Source organism: Lissotriton helveticus, chromosome 5_1 (assembly GCF_964261635.1).
Source record: "Lissotriton helveticus chromosome 5_1, aLisHel1.1, whole genome shotgun sequence".
Taxonomy (NCBI): domain Eukaryota; kingdom Metazoa; phylum Chordata; class Amphibia; order Caudata; family Salamandridae; genus Lissotriton; species Lissotriton helveticus.
This window is the reverse complement of record NC_136065.1, coordinates 872,828,037-872,846,187: the sequence shown is the minus strand read 5'-3', so window position 1 is coordinate 872,846,187 and position 18,151 is coordinate 872,828,037.

The window sequence follows — 18,151 nt, the reverse complement described above, 5'->3', positions numbered from 1 at the left end:
TTTTATGCTGATAAAATAAAATGAACATTACGGGACCCTACAAAGAGAATACTGATGCTAATCAAGGGAACTACAAGTCCCATCATGCCACTAAAATTAAGGCATCTTGCCGAACTAATGAATTTGCATGAAAAACGAAATATAAGAAAGCACTTCCTGTAAAGTACTATGAAGCACGCCTATGAAGACACTCCTCTGAAGAAGATGCCGCTTTTCATCGAACCCGGTCAGGCGAAAGGAAGCAATTTGGCGAAAGAAAGCAACTTTGGAATGCCACAAGGAGCTGTTAATGGAAGCCAGAGGGTAGGCTTCGAGCAGAGTGACCTCCCGAAGCTTAGGGCCATTGAACACAAAAATTAATCGCGGCGGTCCCCCGTCGTAGGGGAGGAGCACCACCTCGTTCACACAACAGAGGGGCTGTGGTGAGGAACTTTCCTTGCTGCCAAGCGCAGAAGCCCAACGTGAGAAACTCCTTATGGCGGACCGACACCTACTCAAGGTTTTATGCTGATAAAATAAAATGAACATTACGGGACCCTACAAAGGGAATACTGATGCTAATCAAGAGAACTACAAGTCCCATCATGCCACTAAATTTAAGGCATCTTGCCGAAATAATGAATTTGCACGAAAAACGAAATAAAAGAAAGCACTTCCTGTAAAGTATCATGAAGCACGCCTTTGAAGACACACCTCTGAAGAAGATGCCGCTTTGCATCTAAACCGGTCAGGCGAAAGGAAGCAATTTGGCGAAATGAAGCATCTTTGGAATGCCACAAGGAGCTGTTAATGGAAGCCAGAGGGCGGGCTTCGAGCAGATTGACCCCCAAAGCTTAGGGCCATTGAACACAAAAAAAAAAAATATTACCTACTGGCGGTCGCCAGTAGGTATATATAGTTAGGATTTTTCTCTATGGGATTTTTGAAAATTCTATGTCGAATAACTTTGGCGTTAGAGGATGGAATTGGCTGAAATTTTCAGGAAAATGGAACATTTTGTTTCTGAGCAGCCCCGGAAAATGTGGGGGGGTTTCATCAAGGGGGGGCCAAGAAAAAAGGGGGGTCCCAAAACGCGTTTTTCCCATGCAATTTTCCATAGGGCGGTTGGACTCACTTTTAGCTCAAACAGCTGAATGGATTTACACGAAACTTGGCAAAATTGTAGATATTGTTTGGCCGATGTACCTTTGCTAGGTCTCAATATATGTGCTCCAGTGGATTTTGATAAATTAACGTTCAAAAAAATATATATATCTGTAACAGCGCTCCGGTTAGTGCCCCGGTTCGCGTACCTGACGCGTAACGAAACTTCGGGAAGCGAAGCTGATTGGCTCTCCGGTGTCTGTCAACATTCTAAACAGTCCGGAGCGGCCGCCATCTTGTCTCTCGGTAGGATCGAGAGACAAGAGGTGAAGAAAAACGAAGGGGGAAATTAATGAAAGGGGGCAAGGTAGACCCCTCCTGACCCCCTAGGATTGATGAGGGGGTTATTAAAGGGTCCCGCGGGGCAAAAAAAAAACAAAAAAAAAAACGTTTTTTCGCGGTAGAGGCGCTACCCGGTACGCGAACCGGGTAGCTAACCGGTAGCGTAACGGGAGTCCGCCATCTTGTGTTTCAGTGAAATTTAATCACAAGATGGAGGAAAAACAATGTGGGAAATGGGTATAAGGGGGCACGGGAGACGTATCCTGACCCCCTAGGTTTTCTGAGGGTGGCTGAGGAGGCCCATATGTGCGGAAAAACCCCCCACATATTTTTTAAAAATTTTCGCGCGGTTAGCGTCCGGTGCGCGAACTGGGTAGCGTTCCGGAAAGCGTAAATCGTGAAAATTAGTTAAAAAAAAGTTACATTTAAAATTTGTTTAGAGTGATCATAGTTAGGGTAGCTCTGAGAAGAGCTTTTGGGTATGTGGTAGATTTAGGTACTTATAAGTAGGTACCAATACATAGTCTTAAATTCAGGATGAAAACTCTGTTCCCCTCATCTGAGAAGTGAACTCCATCTCCTCTGTAGATATCTTGCATGTAGTAACGCAAGTTATTGTTGTAGATGGAGCCCATTCCATGGTCTCTCATGTAAGCTGAAACAGACTTATTTACATGCTTCCTCGATTTCTCAATTTGTGGACAAAATTGGTTGGACCACCTCCATTTCTGTCTTTGGCATGTATTTGAATATACCAAGGCAGTTTGAGGAAAAAGTGCCATCAATTGCTCAAAGGTGTCCTTTAAAAGCATTTCCAGACCTACCCCAGTCAAAGTGCCCAAGTCATTTCCTCCACAGTGCACAATTAACAGGTCAGGTTTTGGCAAATGCAAAAAGGTTTTCACCAATGGTATCAATTGGTGACATCCTAATCCTCTGTGGCCAATCCAGTTGATTTCCACATTTTGTAAATTGAGGTTGTGTAAATTTCTGTTATCAGCATACCTTTGAGCCCAGTGGATGTAACTATTTCCAACAATCCAGACAGAAAACATGGTGAGAGGAGGTTATGCTGCAGTCAGATGAAGTGTGGGTATGAAATGGCAGTTGAAACAGTAGGAGTTTATAATGAAAAAAACTGTGGAGTTTCTGTGCTAATGATTCAGTAGCAGTGATTGGTGGATTTTGATTGCTGAAAACAGAAAGTTAGGGTGCATGGATGAGTTCTTTGAAAGATGTAATTTGAATGGTCAAGAAAAAATTATTTTATGAAAGATTGCACTGGATACGCAGGTGTACTGAGAGTTCAGAGTTCAATTGAAACATTGTTGTGTGAACTTGTAAACATGAGAGGTCTTTCAGGAGGTGGTTGCTATGGAAAAAAGGCAGAAAGGGCAGAGGGGGGAAGGGTGTTGATTTGAAAAAAGTGAGGGAAGAGTTTTGATTGGGTGACATGAGAGATATGTGTGATGAATTACAGCATTTCTGTGCCATTGTTGGTTGCAGCCTCTGGAGTGCATACCCTTTGCTCTGCTAAAGAAAAATTGGTGTGTGTCTGAGACTGTTTTGAAACTCAAAAAGTATTTGCTAAGGTGAGAAAAGATTCATTTAATTTAGATAGAGAATAGTATGCTTTAGGGAGAAAATTATGAAGAAAGTTGTGTATTTAAAATGTTGCTTTGTGTCAAGTGTTTTACAAATAGATTTTGTTTCTTTGAGTTACATAGCCATGTTAAAAGTGACACAAAAATGGTGCAAGGGCCTTAAAAATACGCTTTCATGTGTGTTAGGGCATTTTAAGTCACTTCCCCATGAATGTGGGTGAATAATTGGTTTACTTGATGTGTTTAAAAACGTTTCTTGAAGTCAATTAGGTTTCTTGATATGTACTGCTAGAGTTTCATAGGCTGCTTGGGGCATATTTACAAGGCCTTTGAGTCACTTTGATGTTATTTTCCCCATTTTAATTTAAGTCATTTCCCCGTGGTGCAAGGTCCTTGTAAATACGCCCACATGTGTGCTTGGCAAATTTAGATTTTGTTTCTTTGAGTTACATAGCCATGTTAAAAGTGACGCAAAAATGGTGCAAGGGCCTTAAAAATATGCTTTCATGTGTGTTAGGGCATTTTAAGTCACTTCCCCATGAATGTGGGTGAATAATTGGTTTACTTGATGTGTTTAAAAACGTTTCTTGAAGTCAATTAGGTTTCTTGATATGTACTGCTAGAGTTTCATAGGCTGCTTGGGGCATATTTACAAGGCCTTTGAGTCACTTTGATGTTATTTTCCCCATTTTAATTTAAGTCATTTCCCCGTGGTGCAAGGTCCTTGTAAATACGCCCCCCCATGTGTGCTTGGCAAATTTAGATTTTGTTTCTTTGAGTTACATGGCCATGTTAAAAGTGACGCAAAAATGGTGCAAGGCCCTTAAAAATACGCTTTCATGTGTGTTAGGGCATTTTAAGTCACTTCCCCATGAAAGTGGGTGAATAATTGGTTTTGCTTGATGTGTTTAAAAACGTTTCTTGAAGTAAATTAGGTTTCTTGATATGTACTGCTAGAGTTTCATAGGCTGCTTGGGGCATATTTACAAGGCCTTTGAGTCACTTTGACGTTATTTTCCCCATTTTAATTTAAGTCATTTCCCCGTGGTGCAAGGTCCTTGTAAATACGCCCCCATGTGTGCTTGGCAAATTTAGATTTAGTTTCTTTGAGTTACATAGCCATGTTAAAAGTGACACAAAAATGGTGCAAGGGCCTTAAAAATACGCTTTCATGTGTGTTAGGGCATTTTAAGTCACTTCCCCATGAATGTGGGTGAATAATTGGTTTACTTGATGTGTTTAAAAACGTTTCTTGAAGTCAATTAGGTTTCTTGATATGTACTGCTAGAGTTGCATAGGCTGCTTGGGGCATATTTACAAGGCCTTTGAGTCACTTTGATGTTATTTTCCCCATTTTAATTTAAGTCATTTCCCCGTGGTGCAAGGTCCTTGTAAACACGCCCCCATGTGTGCTTGGCAAATTTAAGTACTGACAGGGTGTGCTTCTACATAGGAGCTGTGTTGTGTTTTCAAATTATGACCAGAAAATCGTTTTTTTTTAAAAAGAAATGCTTTTCACATTTATGAGAAGGTCATAATGGTGTCTGCTTCTTTAAATAAATATTTTACTTTCCACCATGAATATGTGAGAATAATTTTCCTTGTTTGCCGGTTTAAAAACACGTTTCTTGAAGTCATTAAGGTTTCACAATATGTTCTGCAAGAGTTTCATAGTCACTATGATGATAATGATATACATTTAGAACTGTGTAGGAGGCATGGAGAAACTGAGTCTTCTGTAAGTGTCAAGGGAGGTGAGTAATGTACATTGCTCTGTTGCATACAGTCCTCATCTTCTGCGTACTCTTGGATATGCTAGACTACATCTGCACAATGAGATACCTAAGCTGATGAAACACAGGTGATGTGATTGTGAATTGAGCATAAATATTTGCACGTTTTTCAATTATATCACCTGTGTTTCCTAACATTACGAATCACATTGTGCAGATGAGGTTTAGGTCTGTCCAGGGAGACAGAGGAGGTCTGGCCTTTGTTCAAGAGTGCAGTGGACATGACTCACTTCATTGGTAGGCCTGCACATGTATTATCTCCTCTGTACTCTTCAACAAGCCTAAATTTCATCTGCAACCCTGAGTAGGCCTCACCTCAAACAAACCTCTGGATAGGCCACACCTTATCGTCATCCTGAATCAATCATTTAAAATGTTAGGGGCAGATTTATGATGGCCGTGCGCCTCTTTTGCGCCGATGTTGCGTCACTTTTGTGACGCAGCAGTGGTGTAAAAGATGCACCATGTTGCAAGATAGGCCTCACTTAATCTGCAACAAGATACCGTCAGTTTAAACTGTATACATTTAGGACTGTGTAGGGGGTATGGAGAAGCTGAATCTTCTGTAAGTGTCAAAACTGTTGCATACAGTGCTCACCTTCTGCGTACTCTTTGATATGCTAGACTACATCTGCACAATGAGATACCTAAGCAAAGGAAACACAAGTGATGTGATTGTGAAATGAGCAAAAGAAATTGCACGTTTTTCAATTACATCACCTGTGTTTCCTAACATTACGAATCACATTGTGCAGATGAGGTTTAGGCCTGTCCAGGGAGACAGAGGAGGTCTGGCCTTTGTTCAAGAGTGCAGTGGACATGACTCACTTAATTGGTAGGCCTGCACATGTACTATCTCCTCTGTACTCTTCAACAAGCCTAAATTTCATCTGTAACCCTGAGTAGGCCTCACCTCAAACAAACCTCTAGATAGGCCACACCTTATCGGCATCCTGAATCATTCATTTAAAATGTTAGGGGCAGATTTATGATGGTCGTGCATCTCTTTTGCGCCGCTGTTGCGTCACTTTTGTGACGCAGCAGTGGTGCAAAAGATGCACCATGTTGCAAGATAGGCCTCACTTCATCTGCAACAAGATACCGTCAGTTTAAACTGTATACATTTAGGACTGTGTAGGGGGCATGGAGAAGCTGAGGTTTCTGTAAGTGTCAAAGTTGTTGCATACAGTGCTCACCTTCTACGTACTCTTTCATATGCTAGACTACATCTGCACAATGAGATACCTAAGCAAAGGAAACACATGTGATGTGATTGTGAAATGAGCAAAAAAAATTGCACGTTTTTCAATTACATCACCTGTGTTTCCTAACATTACGAATCACATTGTGCAGATCAGGTTTAGGCCTGTCCAGGGAGACAGAGGAGGTCTGGCCTTTGTTCAAGAGTGCAGTGGACATGACTCACTTCATTGGTAGGCCTGCACATGTATTATCTCCTCTGTACTCTTCAACAAGCCTAAATTTCATCTGTAACCCTGAGTAGGCCTCACCTCAAACAAACCCCTGGATAGGCCACACCTTATCGGCATCCTGAACCAATCATTTAAAATGTTAGGGGCAGATTTATGATGGCCGTGTGCCTCTTTTGCGCCGCTGTGCGTCACTTTTGTGACGCAGCGGCGGCGCAAAAGATGCGCTATGTTGCGACATATTTACAACTTGATGCATCTAGGCAGATGTGTCTCGGTGTAAAGTCCTGTGCCACATAAGACCTGCGTCAGGTTTCATGTGGGCGTTTTGTTGCAGGGTGGGCATTCATTTGCATGAAAGCCCTGTAAAACTAACACAGTGAAATTTAGAAGATTTCACTGAGTCAGCTTTATGACATTGCTGAATCAATCAATCAATCAATCATGCCATTTGTATAGCGCACTACTCACCCGGGAGGGTCTCAAGGCGCTTGGGGGGAGGGGTATGCTACTGCTCGAACAGCCAGGTCTTGAGTTGTTTCCTGAAGGCGAGATGGTCCTGGGTCAGCCGAAGGTGGATGGGGAGGGAGTTCCAAGTCTTGGCAGCCAGGTAAGAGAAGGATCTTCCTCCGGCGGTGGCTCTTCGGATGCGTGGTACGGCTGCGAGGGCGAGGTTGGTGGACCGTAGCTGGCGGGTGGGCGTGTAGAAGGTCAGGCGGTCGTTGAGGTACTTGGGGCCCAGGTCGTGGAGAGACTTGTGTGCGCGGGTGAGGAGCCGGAACGTGATCCTCTTGTCGATGGGGAGCCAGTGCAGGTTCCTCAGGTGGCTGGAGATGTGGCTGCGTCGGGGGACATCCAGGATGAGTCGGGCGGAGGCGTTCTGGATGCGCTGGAGTCTTTTCTGTAGCTTGGCTGTGGTTCCGGCGTAGAGGGCGTTTTCAGTCGTCCAATCGGCTGGTGACGAGTGCCTGGGTGACAGTCTTCTTGGTCTCGGTCGGGATCCAGCGGAAGATCTTGCGAAGCATACGCAGGGTGTTGAAGCACGATGAGGAGACGGTGTTGACTTGTCTGGTCATCGAGAGGGAGGGGTCCAGGATGAAGCCCAGGTTGCGTGCGTGGTCGGTTGGCTTGGGTGCGGTGCCCAGGGCTGGGGGCCACCAGGAGTCGTCCCAGGCGGAGGGCGAAGATCCCAGGATGAGGACTTCCATCTTGTCCGAGTTCAGTTTCAGGCGGCTGTCCTTCATCCACTCGGCGACGTCTTTCATCCCTTCGTGTAGGCAGGTTCTGGCGGTGTCGGGGTCTCTGGTGAGGGAGAGGATCAGCTGGGTGTCGTCGGCGTAAGAGATGATGTTGAGGTTGTGCTGGCGTGCGATGGCTGCGAGAGGTTTCATGTAGATGTTGAAGAGGGTGGGGCTGAGTGAAGATCCTTGCGGGACGCCGCAGATGACTTCGGTGGCCTCGGAGCGAAACGGGGGAGGCGGACTCTTTGTGTTCTTCGGCGAGGAACGAGATGATCCACTCCAGTGCCTTCTCTTGGATACCAATGTTGCTGAGGCGCTGGACTAGGGTGCGGTGGCAGACTGTGTCGAACGCAGCGGAGAGGTCCAGGAGGATGAGGGCCACTGTTTCCCCCTTGTCGAGCAGAGTCTGGATGTCGTCGGTGGCTGCGATGAGGGCGGTCTCGGTGCTGTGGTTGGCTCTGAAGCCGGACTGCGAGGGGTTGAGGGATCCGTTCGTCTCAAAGAAGGCGGTCAGCTGTCTGTTGACGATCTTCTCAATGACTTTAGCAGGAAAAGGGAGGAGCGAGATGGGGCGGAAGTTTTTGAGATCGGTGGGGTCCGCTGTAGGTTTCTTCAGGAGGGTGTTGATCTGGGCGTGCTTCCAGCTCTCCGGGAAGGTGGCGGTGTTGAAGAAGGCGTTGATGATGTTCCGGAGTTGGGGTGCGATGGTGGAGTCGGCCTTGTTGAAGACGTGGTGTGGGCAGGGGTCGGTCGGTGATCCGGAGTGGATGGTGTTCATCGTGCGGGCTGTGTCTTCGGTGGTCACCGTGGTCCAGGTGCGAAGGGTGGCGGTGGGGGGCGTTGGTTCGACGGTTGGGTGCGTGGGTGGGGCGCCGAAGCTGTTGTGGATGTCGGCGATCTTGCGGTGGAAGAACGAGGCGAGGGAGTCGCAGAGGTCTTGTGACAGAGTGATGTCGTTGGAGCCGGTGCTGGGGTTGGAGAACTCCTTGACAATAGTGAAGAGCTCTTTGCTGTCGTGGGCGTTGTTGTCCAGTCGTTCCTTCAGGGATTTCTTCTTGGTGGTGCGGATGAGCTGGTGGTGCTTGCGGGTAGCGTGTTTGAGGGCGGTCATGTTGTCGGTGGTCCGGTCGAGGAGCCAGGCTTTCTCGAGGGTGCGGCAGGTCTTCTTGGAGTCCTTGAGGTCGTCGGTGAACCAGGATGCCTTCTTGCTTCTGGGTCTGCTGGGAGGGTTCCTTAGTGGCGCGAGGTCATCGGCGCAGGCGGTCAGCCACTGTGTGAAGTTGCGGGCTGCTTCGTTGGGGTCCGTTGTGTTGGCGGGTGGGCTCTGGCTGAGGGAGGTGGTGAGCTGGTCTGCGGTGATCTTGCTCCAATTCCTGTGAGGTACCTGTTGCGGGTGGTGGTGGGTCGTGGATCTTTTGAAGCTGAAGTGGACGCAGCTGTGGTCGGTCCAGTGGAGTCCGGTGGCGTGGCTGAAGGTGATGTACTTGCTGGAAGAGAAGACGGGATCAAGCGTGTGGCCGGCGTAGTGGGTGGGGGTGTTGACCAGTTGCTTGAGTCCGAGGTTGGCGAGGTTTTCCAGCAGGGCGGTGGTGTTGCGGTCCTTGTTGTTCTCCAGGTGGAAGTTGAGGTCCCCGAGGAGGATGTAGTCAGTGGAGGGGAGGACGTGCGGGCTGATGAAGTCTGTGATGTCTTCGCTGAATTGTGTGCGTGGTCCCGGGGGTCTGTAGACGAGGGTGCCTCTGAGGGTCGTCTTAGGGTCGGTGTGAATCTGGAAGTGGAGATGTTCGGCTTCGGCGAAGGAGTTGTTGGCGTCGGTCGTGATGCGGATGGTGTTCCTGTGGACGATGAACCGGTCTGGTTGATGCGGTCCCTCCTGATGATCTTGTACCCATCCGGGATGGCGATGGCGATGTCGGGTGCAGAGGAGGCGTTCATCCAGGTTTCCGTGAGGAAGGCGACGTCCGGTGATGTAGCGTCGAGGAGGTTCCAGAGTTCCACGGCGTGTCTGTGGACGGAGCGGGTGTTGATCAGGATGCACTTGAGGTGGTTGCTGCTGGTGTTTGTCTTGGCGGGTGCGGGGCAGGTTCGGAGGCAGGTGAACTTGCAGGTGCAGCAGGTGAAGGGTCCGTGGGTGCGTCTCGGGGTGGCTCGGCAGCAGGCGTGGGTCCGGCCGGCATTGAGTGCGTTGAGAGTGGCGGCGTCGTAGGTCAGTCGGGTCGTCTTGCCTCGGCGGGGAGGGCCAGGTGTCCTGGCGGTGGGTGCGGGCCAGGCGCGGACGGGCGCAGACGGGCTTACCTTTGGCGCACCTTCGGCGCTCAATCGGCGCTCCCGCTGCGCGCGTCCGCTGCGCGGTCGCTCTGGGGGCGTCATAAGTAAGGAGCCGGGAGGGAGGAGCAGCTGGGTGGCGGGAACGGGGCGGCGAATGGAATCACAGGGGGGTGGGGCCGCAGGGAGGCAGCGACGGGAAATTCCAAGAAGCAGCGGGCAGCGGGAAATTCCCAGGAGCAGCAGGAAATTCCCAGGAGCAGCGGGCAGCGAGCGAAGGAATCTGCAGGCAGGAGGCGGCAAAGCCAGGCAGGAGCGGCAGCAGTGAGTGGGGCGACCAAGCCCTGTGGAGGGCTGAGCGGTCACCAATCAAATCCTTACGCCTGTTTGAAACAGGCATAAGGAGTGATACACCATGCAATGTGTGGCTTGCCCCTGTGCATTGCAGTAGACATGTCGCGCTTACGACGTGATTCCTGCAATGCGCCGCTTTTGCAGCACAGATGCGTGATGCATCTGTGCTGTTTTTGCTCAATGGTGCTCCACATTGTAAATGCGGCACATCATGGGTGGCAGAGCAGCGGCGCACGTTAACTGGTGCATCCCTGAGGATGCACCAGTTAACATAAATCTGCCCCTTTAAATTTAAGTATGAGCAGGGGACACAGAGTTGGTGAGGCTTATCCAAGGTTAAGAAGAGATGAGTCCTGTTCACTGAAAACTTGGACATAGGCCTCACCTCCTCAGCATCGCTGGACATGGTTAAATAATATCTGCAAAATGTTACTCTTGTTAAACAATTTTACTATTATAGTCTCTGAGATTTGTCTCTTACTCTGCAACATCTCATTGTTGTTCTCTTTCTTTAAAGATAACGACAACATCAAGCATGAGTGATAATGAGCAATCTGTTGATCTCGATCTTATCATTGAACTTGTCATTGAAACATCAGTGGAAGTAGATCCCTTGGATGATTTAAATCCTGTGGATGATGAAGAATATGATGAGGATGCCGATTTGTCAGAATTGTATGACATAGGGAGGGAAGCTGACCTGCTCGAGCCTATGGAACTATAAAGACTTATTTTTAAAAGTTACTGGAAATTAAAAGAAACCATGTTAACCGTTTCATTTAAAATTAAATACAACTTCAAAAACAGCTTGTGTGAAGTGTCTTTAATAAAATAGTGAAATATGCTAATAAAATTAGTTCAGATTCACATATAAAAGAGCACAGGTCAAATGTAGAAGCATTCCATTTCTTTGCTACTATTTGTGAGTTTTAAATTTGCCAATGCACTAAAAATTATTGTATGTAGAATTGACAAGTAGTGTGTTAATTTTTTGACGACTGTTATTGATTTACTGTTTGGTAATAGTGGTTAATAACATTTTTTATTATATTTTACCACAGATTCAACTGCAGATCATTTCAAAATTACACAATGCCTTCGAAGCAAAGAAGGAGAAAGGCTACAAAACGTCAAACACAGCAGCTTACTACATGCTTGCAGCAGTCCTCTACAATAAAAACTTGTCAAGTCACCAAAAAAGCTCCGGGTAAGAGAACAAAATCTTTCCTAAGAAACATTTCCAGAAAAAAAAGTATCACTACAGAACATGTTTTAGTCCAGAAAAAGAGAGCCAATTTAAACGGAAAGGAAAGGCCACTCAAAAATGTTACTGCTAGAGCAGGAGATAACTCTGTGCATGGTAGTAGAAGGAAAAATCAGTTTAGGGACATTCGTAGACGAATGTTCCGCAACAGGATAATTGTCAATTTGTTAAAAAATATTAAGAAACGTCAACAGAAAGTGGCTTTTTATAAGAGAAAGAGAAACATTGAGAAAATTATTGATCAGGCATTCGAAATTAAGCGAAAGTTATTTATTTTGATAATCAATAGAATTAGGAAACTAAACAAGGTAATTTATGATTTCAAAACAAATAGTAGATGGAAGAGAACAGTTAATCGTAGTAATTTTTGTGAAGTTTTTTCAGGAGAATCGATGCATAGTTCAAGTTGTGAGGCATTTTTTAATGAGTAGAGTTATTTTCAGTATAATGATTTGGTGCATGCAGTTGACACCAGTGGTCGAGCATATGAGGTGAAAGATGGTTGTCCGGTTGAAAAAGAAAAACTTGTGTCAACAGAGGCAAAAGAGGTGTTAGGTAATGAGGTTTTAGGAAGACGTCCTAAGGGACCAGTGTACACCTGGAAGTGTAGTAGTATTTGCAGTGTGCGACAGGATTCCATCAATTTGCTTTGTGATTTTGTACGGACATTTAATAAGGAAACTTTAAAACAGAAAATAAAGTTGTTGCAAGAATTAGATCCTTGCAGAGTGAGAGAAGTGACAGGTTTGCATGATCATTCACTGGCTTGTCTTTCCAGGAGAGTATGCCAGAGTGTTTTTCATCATTTCAGGATGCTAGCAGTGCATCATAATAAAGTGATGAAATTAGTTAGAATGTTGTATTATGCTAAGAGTCCAGCAATTATGCTTAAACAATTATGCATTGCTCTTTTGCATGGTTCTGAAGTAGATGTGAAGAATATTTGTGAAGAAATTGAGTTTTGTTACTTTGCAAGTAAAGAGAAGAATGTTGAAATTGACCCAGAAGAAGAAGGTAATGTGGAAGAGAGTGTACAGGTTTCCAGTACAGATAATTTTCAGAAGGAAATTGCCACGTTTCTGGTGAAATCAAGTGAGAGGCCTAATTTCACTTGTGTGTGTTGTCGACGCACTTATTATAAGAATCAGACTAAGTTAGTGGATTTATATGCAAAAAGTGAAAGGGAAAATAATAGTGAATGGAAGGATTTCGCAACATACTTGATGGTAGAAAATTGTTTTGATTTGGAATCGGATCAACGTGTGTGTACTTATTGTTGTAACAAATTAAATCAAAACCAGATGCCTGCTAGAGCGGTTCATAATAATCTGGAATTGGTTGACATTCCTTCTGAATTGAAGGATTTAAATACTTATGAATCTATTTTGATTCAAAGTGTCCATCCCTTTCAGGCTATTGTACGAATGGAGCCAAAGACAGGGAAATTGCCTCCATCAGATTTACAGAGAGGATTAAAGGGAAGAGTTGTTTATTTGCCTCTAGATTTGAAGAAAAACATTAATACAATTGGAGTAGAGAAAGTGGAAGAGGAACCTCTGGTTATCTCAGTTAATGGGGTTGCAACAAAGAGTAAGAAAATCTGGCAAGATTTAGTGGATGTTAGGAAAGTCAAAAAGGCAACATTGTATTTGATGAAAAACAATAAGTACTACAAGAATGTATATGTTGCAGAGGAGGAAGTAAGTGAAGAAGAGGACAGCGATTTGTGTGCTGGACAAATTGAGAAAGTAGAAGCCTCTAAAAATGAAGAAATATATGAACATTATAGTGTTCATCCTTTGCATTCCAAGGAAGTCATGGGGAATGCTATTGAGTTGTTTCAAATGAAACAAGCCAAAGGGAGTCCCATTAGTGTTTGGGAGGAAAGTTTGGAAGCTCGGTGTTTCCCACAACTATTTCCAACAGGTCAAGGAGGAAGATATGATGAGCGACCTGATCAAATTCCTGCTTCTGAATACCGGACTTTACGATTGTATGCAGAAGATCCTAGGTTTCGTCAATGCATTCCCTATTTGTTTCATCTACTGTTTGAAAGCGATCTGTCTGGACTGTCATATGCAGTGAACCACATCTTGAAAAGTGGTATACAGATGCAAAATATCTCAGCAAGGGACTTTATGGATAAAGTCAATGTGCAAGACAGTATTTTGGATTCTCACCTGATTAATCTCATGGCATGTCAGCGTGGTACTAATGAGTACTGGTACCGTCGACATGGAGATTTAAAATGTATGCTGAGGAACTTAGGAACTCCCACATGGTTCCTCACTCTCAGCTGTGCCGAGTATGGCTGGGAAGACTTACTTGAATTTCTACGAGAGGCAAATGGAAACATTGAAAATATCGAATTCAAGACACCCGGAGAACTGTGCTCTTTGGATCCAGTGAATGTATGCAGGTACTTCAATCATAGATTTGAAGCTATGATGTCTTTCATCATGAACAAGAAAAATCCACCTCTTGGAGAGGTGTTGGATTTCTTCTGGAGAAAGGAGTATCAAGCAAGAGGTGCTCCTCATATACATATGCTGCTATGGATCAAAGATGCACCCAAATTTGGAACAGATCCGGATGACTTAGTGATGAGTTTCATAGAATAGTATTCTACATGTGCTGTTCCAAAGACAAAGGAAGACAAAAGCCTAAGAGAACAAGTTTTACGCTTTCAAAGCCATCGTTGTGGAAAGTACTGTCGTCGTAAATTCAGAAACAAGGACAAGTTCTATACAAAATGTCGTTTCAGCTTTCCACGACCGGTGATTTCTAAAGGAAGAGTGAACAGTTTGATGTCTTCGCTGCGACATAATGTGACGAGGAAATCACCCAAAAATACATACAATTTGAAAAGAAACGAAGAGTCAAAGTACATCAACGACTACAACCCAGTGATTTTGTCCATGTGGAATGCTAACATGGATATACAGTTTGTGGCTGATAACTGTATGGCTGTGGCTCGGTATGTGACATCTTACATCACAAAAAAAGAAAAGACAGAATTGAAGGATATGTGGGAGGACATTTCCCATGAAAAGAGCCTCAGTAAGAAGTTGTACAGTTTCAGTTTGAAGATGTTGTCGCATCGAGAAATCGGAGCTTACGAATGTTCTGACCGGTTATCTTCAGCAAGTCTCTATGCCAAATCTAGGAGTATCATTTGGGCGAGTCTTGGTCTTGCTGCAACACGTAATCGAGTTCTAAAACCTGTACGGGAAATTGATTATTTGGCGGAAAAGGAGCCAAACAGTACAGATATTTTGAAGACCAACATGTTGGATACATATTATCCAAATAGAAGCAGTCACCTCGAGAATGTTTGTCTGTATGAGGTTCTACAAAATTGCATATTCAAGAGGAACATCAAAGAAGATATTGATAAAGTAGTGTATGCTGTAATTGGAAGTGAGGGATGTCTGGTCAAGCAAAGAAAATGCCAATTGGTAAATCATCGAAAATTGAGTGGCGAATCTCCTGAAAGAAAAGAGTTTTTCTATTTAGCTCTTTTGCAACTTTTCAAGCCTTGGTGTGCAGAAGAGGAACTGCTTGGAGATTTCCTCTGTTACGAAGACTCTTTCAATGCAGCCAAGGACACCATAGAATGTCCTGTTTTTCCAAAATATCTAGAAATGTTGAATGCGGAAATCGAGCAGGAAGCAACAATTGCAGCCGAGATTGCTAGAGACAGTTCTCAGGACAGTCAGAGTTCTGTTTTATTGAGTCAGGATCCACTAGGAGGACCAGTTATCGAAAATGAAGCTGCCACTGCCATGATTGAAGTGGAAAGAGCCATGGCACATGCTCAGGAGGATGACGTTGAGCAGAGGAAAATATATGACGAAGTTACCAACCAAATTGATCATGGATTAAGTCATGAGAAGAAAGAGTGCTCATGTATGTCGTTGAAGCCTGTCCGACTGTACGTGAGTGGAGAAGCAGGAACTGGAAAAAGTTTCCTCATTAAAGCAATTTCATGTTATTTGCAGAAAAGGACTGAGTCATCGCTGTCTTGTGTTGTCACCGCTCCAACTGGACTGGCAGCACATAACATTAAAGGTATTACTTTGCATCGTCTACTGATGCTGCCAGTGGAGCATGATAACAAATTACAATACCACAAGTTATCTGGAGATGCTTGTTGTGAAGTTTCAAGAGTCTTGAGGAAAATGAAACTTCTTATCATTGATGAAGTAAGCATAGTTTCCAATGTCATGTTTGCCTTTGTGCATTTGAGAATGCAAGAAGTTCTTAAAACAGAGTATGATGTGTTATTTGGTGGCAAACACATCATTGTTTTCGGTGATCTTCTGCAGCTGACACCAGTGAAATGACAACCAGTGTTTAAACTACTTACACATGAAGATACCAGGAAGTGCCTAGGGAGCATTGGCAACGTTAATATATGGTTAAACTTCAATTATGCTGAACTGCGTGAAAATATGCGTCAAGCGAAGGATGAAGATTATAAGAATATTCTACAAGATGTTAGAATCGGAAAAGTGACCGAGCATGGGAAAGAAGCTTTACATGCACGATTACTGTCAGATTTGTATCCAGAAGAAGACGTTGTGCCAGAGAATATTTTTCGGAAAATTACTGAGAAGAAATCTGGAATATGTTTGATGCCAACTCTTGCAGAATGTGCCATCTTCAACAACAAAATGTTGAATTTCGAAAACCAAGAGATTGTGAAACTGGAAGCTATTGACAGAATAGAGCATATGGGAGCAACAATTATTTTGTCTGAGAATTTGAAATCAAAATTGGATTCATTAGAGAAGACTATATCTAAAACTGCTGGTTTTGAAAAGACTCTGAATGTGTGCTTAAATTGCCGTATCGTTTTGAGAAGGAATTTACATGTTGAAAGAGGTCTGGTAAATGGATCAATGGGTAATGTTGTTGATTTTGAGAAATACAGAAATAGAGATGGAATTGAATTTTTAAAAATTTAATTTGATGGCATTGAGGAAGTACAGTTAATTGGTCGTTGCTCTGCTAGATTTCTGCTTGTAAAAGACTTATATGTTCGCTGTAAGCAGTTTCCTGTTTGCTTGGCATATGCGGTGACAATCCATAAATCGCAAGGTTTAAGTGTAGACAGTGCATTGGTGAATATTGGCAGTTCTGTGTTCAAGGAGGGAATGGCATATGTGGCATTTTCACGAGTCAGAACTTTATCGGGATTATACTTGATTGAGTGTGATGTCACAAACATTTGTGCGGATCTAGATTGTGTTAAGGAATACAATAGGTTAAGAAGAGAGTATGCGCCACATTTGCCTCAATATCCTTTGTTTGAGAAACGTGTGGTAGGCCGGAAACGAAGAAATGTGACCAATAGTAGGGAGGTTGTAGCAAAAAGACGAAAAGTCGATGAACCCGAAATTATAAGCAGAAAGAAAATGGATTCTGTTGAAGATGTTGTTGGTTTTCAATTTGAAAATAGTTCTGGTGTCAACTGCTATGCTAATGTAGTGGTTAATGTTGTCTTTTCTCTAGAAACTTTAAAAGAACAGATTGTGATCAATTCGGATCAAAGTTTTTGCTGTTTACTGAACTCTGTGTTAGAGAAATGTAGCACTGATAGAACAAAAATAGAAAGTGTGTCTGAAATTCGAAATCTGTTAGACAAATGTTCAGGTCAAACGCAATTCTCTCAAAATATTCAGCAAGATTGTCAGGAGTTTTTAATGTATATGCTTGATGTATTGCAAGATGAAGGTGTAGATGTAGATCATCTGTTTGGCCTTTCTTATCAATGGCAGCATGACTGTGAGAACTGTAGGATATCAAGTACTACTAGTGTAGACTCAGAAAGATTTATATATTTAACTTTGCCAGACAGTAAATCAGTGTCCTTTAATAAGCTAGTAAAAGCAGCCGATCACAACATGGAGTGTAGCCAATGTAAGTCTGCAATGCTGTCCACATTATTTATACGAACATATGGCCAGTATGTCATTTTAATGTTCCAACGATGTAGGCCTGATGGAACAAAATTGACAACTTTAATTAAACATTTTGTGGCTTCGCAGTTGTCAATATCAGGAAGGACTTTTGTAACTACAGCAATTATATATCATGACGGTCCTTCAACAACATCAGGACATTACACAGCTTATTTGAAGTCTAGAAACGGCTGGTCATTCTGCAATGATTCTGTTTTAACTTTAAAAAAAAAATTGCCTTTCGACCTTAAAAATTCTTACCTGGTGTTTTTACAACCAATTTTAGGGAAAGAATCTCGGGATTTGCTCTGAGGAATTTCAAGAGGTTCTAATGGCTCCTACACTATTTGGCCTTGAGGATAAGTGTAGTACAGAGTGAAAAGTTATTTTTGAGTTTTAAGTAGTTCCTGGAAAAAAAGAAGGTTTTCTTACAGAAAGTGGTGGGCACGGATTAGTTAAAGGACAACAGAGTATTTCCCAAAGCAAACGGTGTTCTTACCATAACACTTGACGTCATGGAAAAATAACTGCACTTTGAATGAGTTCAGAAAAACTGTTTCTTTTAATAAGCTAATTCAAGCAGCCAATCAAAACATGGAGTAGAGGTAATGTAAGTCTGCAATGCTGTCCACATTATTTGTACAAACTTTTGGTTATAATGTCATTTTAAAATTCCAACTATATAAACCTGATGAAAGTAAGTTTTCAACTTTAATTACAAATGTTGTGGCTACACAGTCGTTGATTTTAGGAAGAACATTTGTAACTGCAGCTATTATATGACATAATGGTCCTTTGACAACATCCGC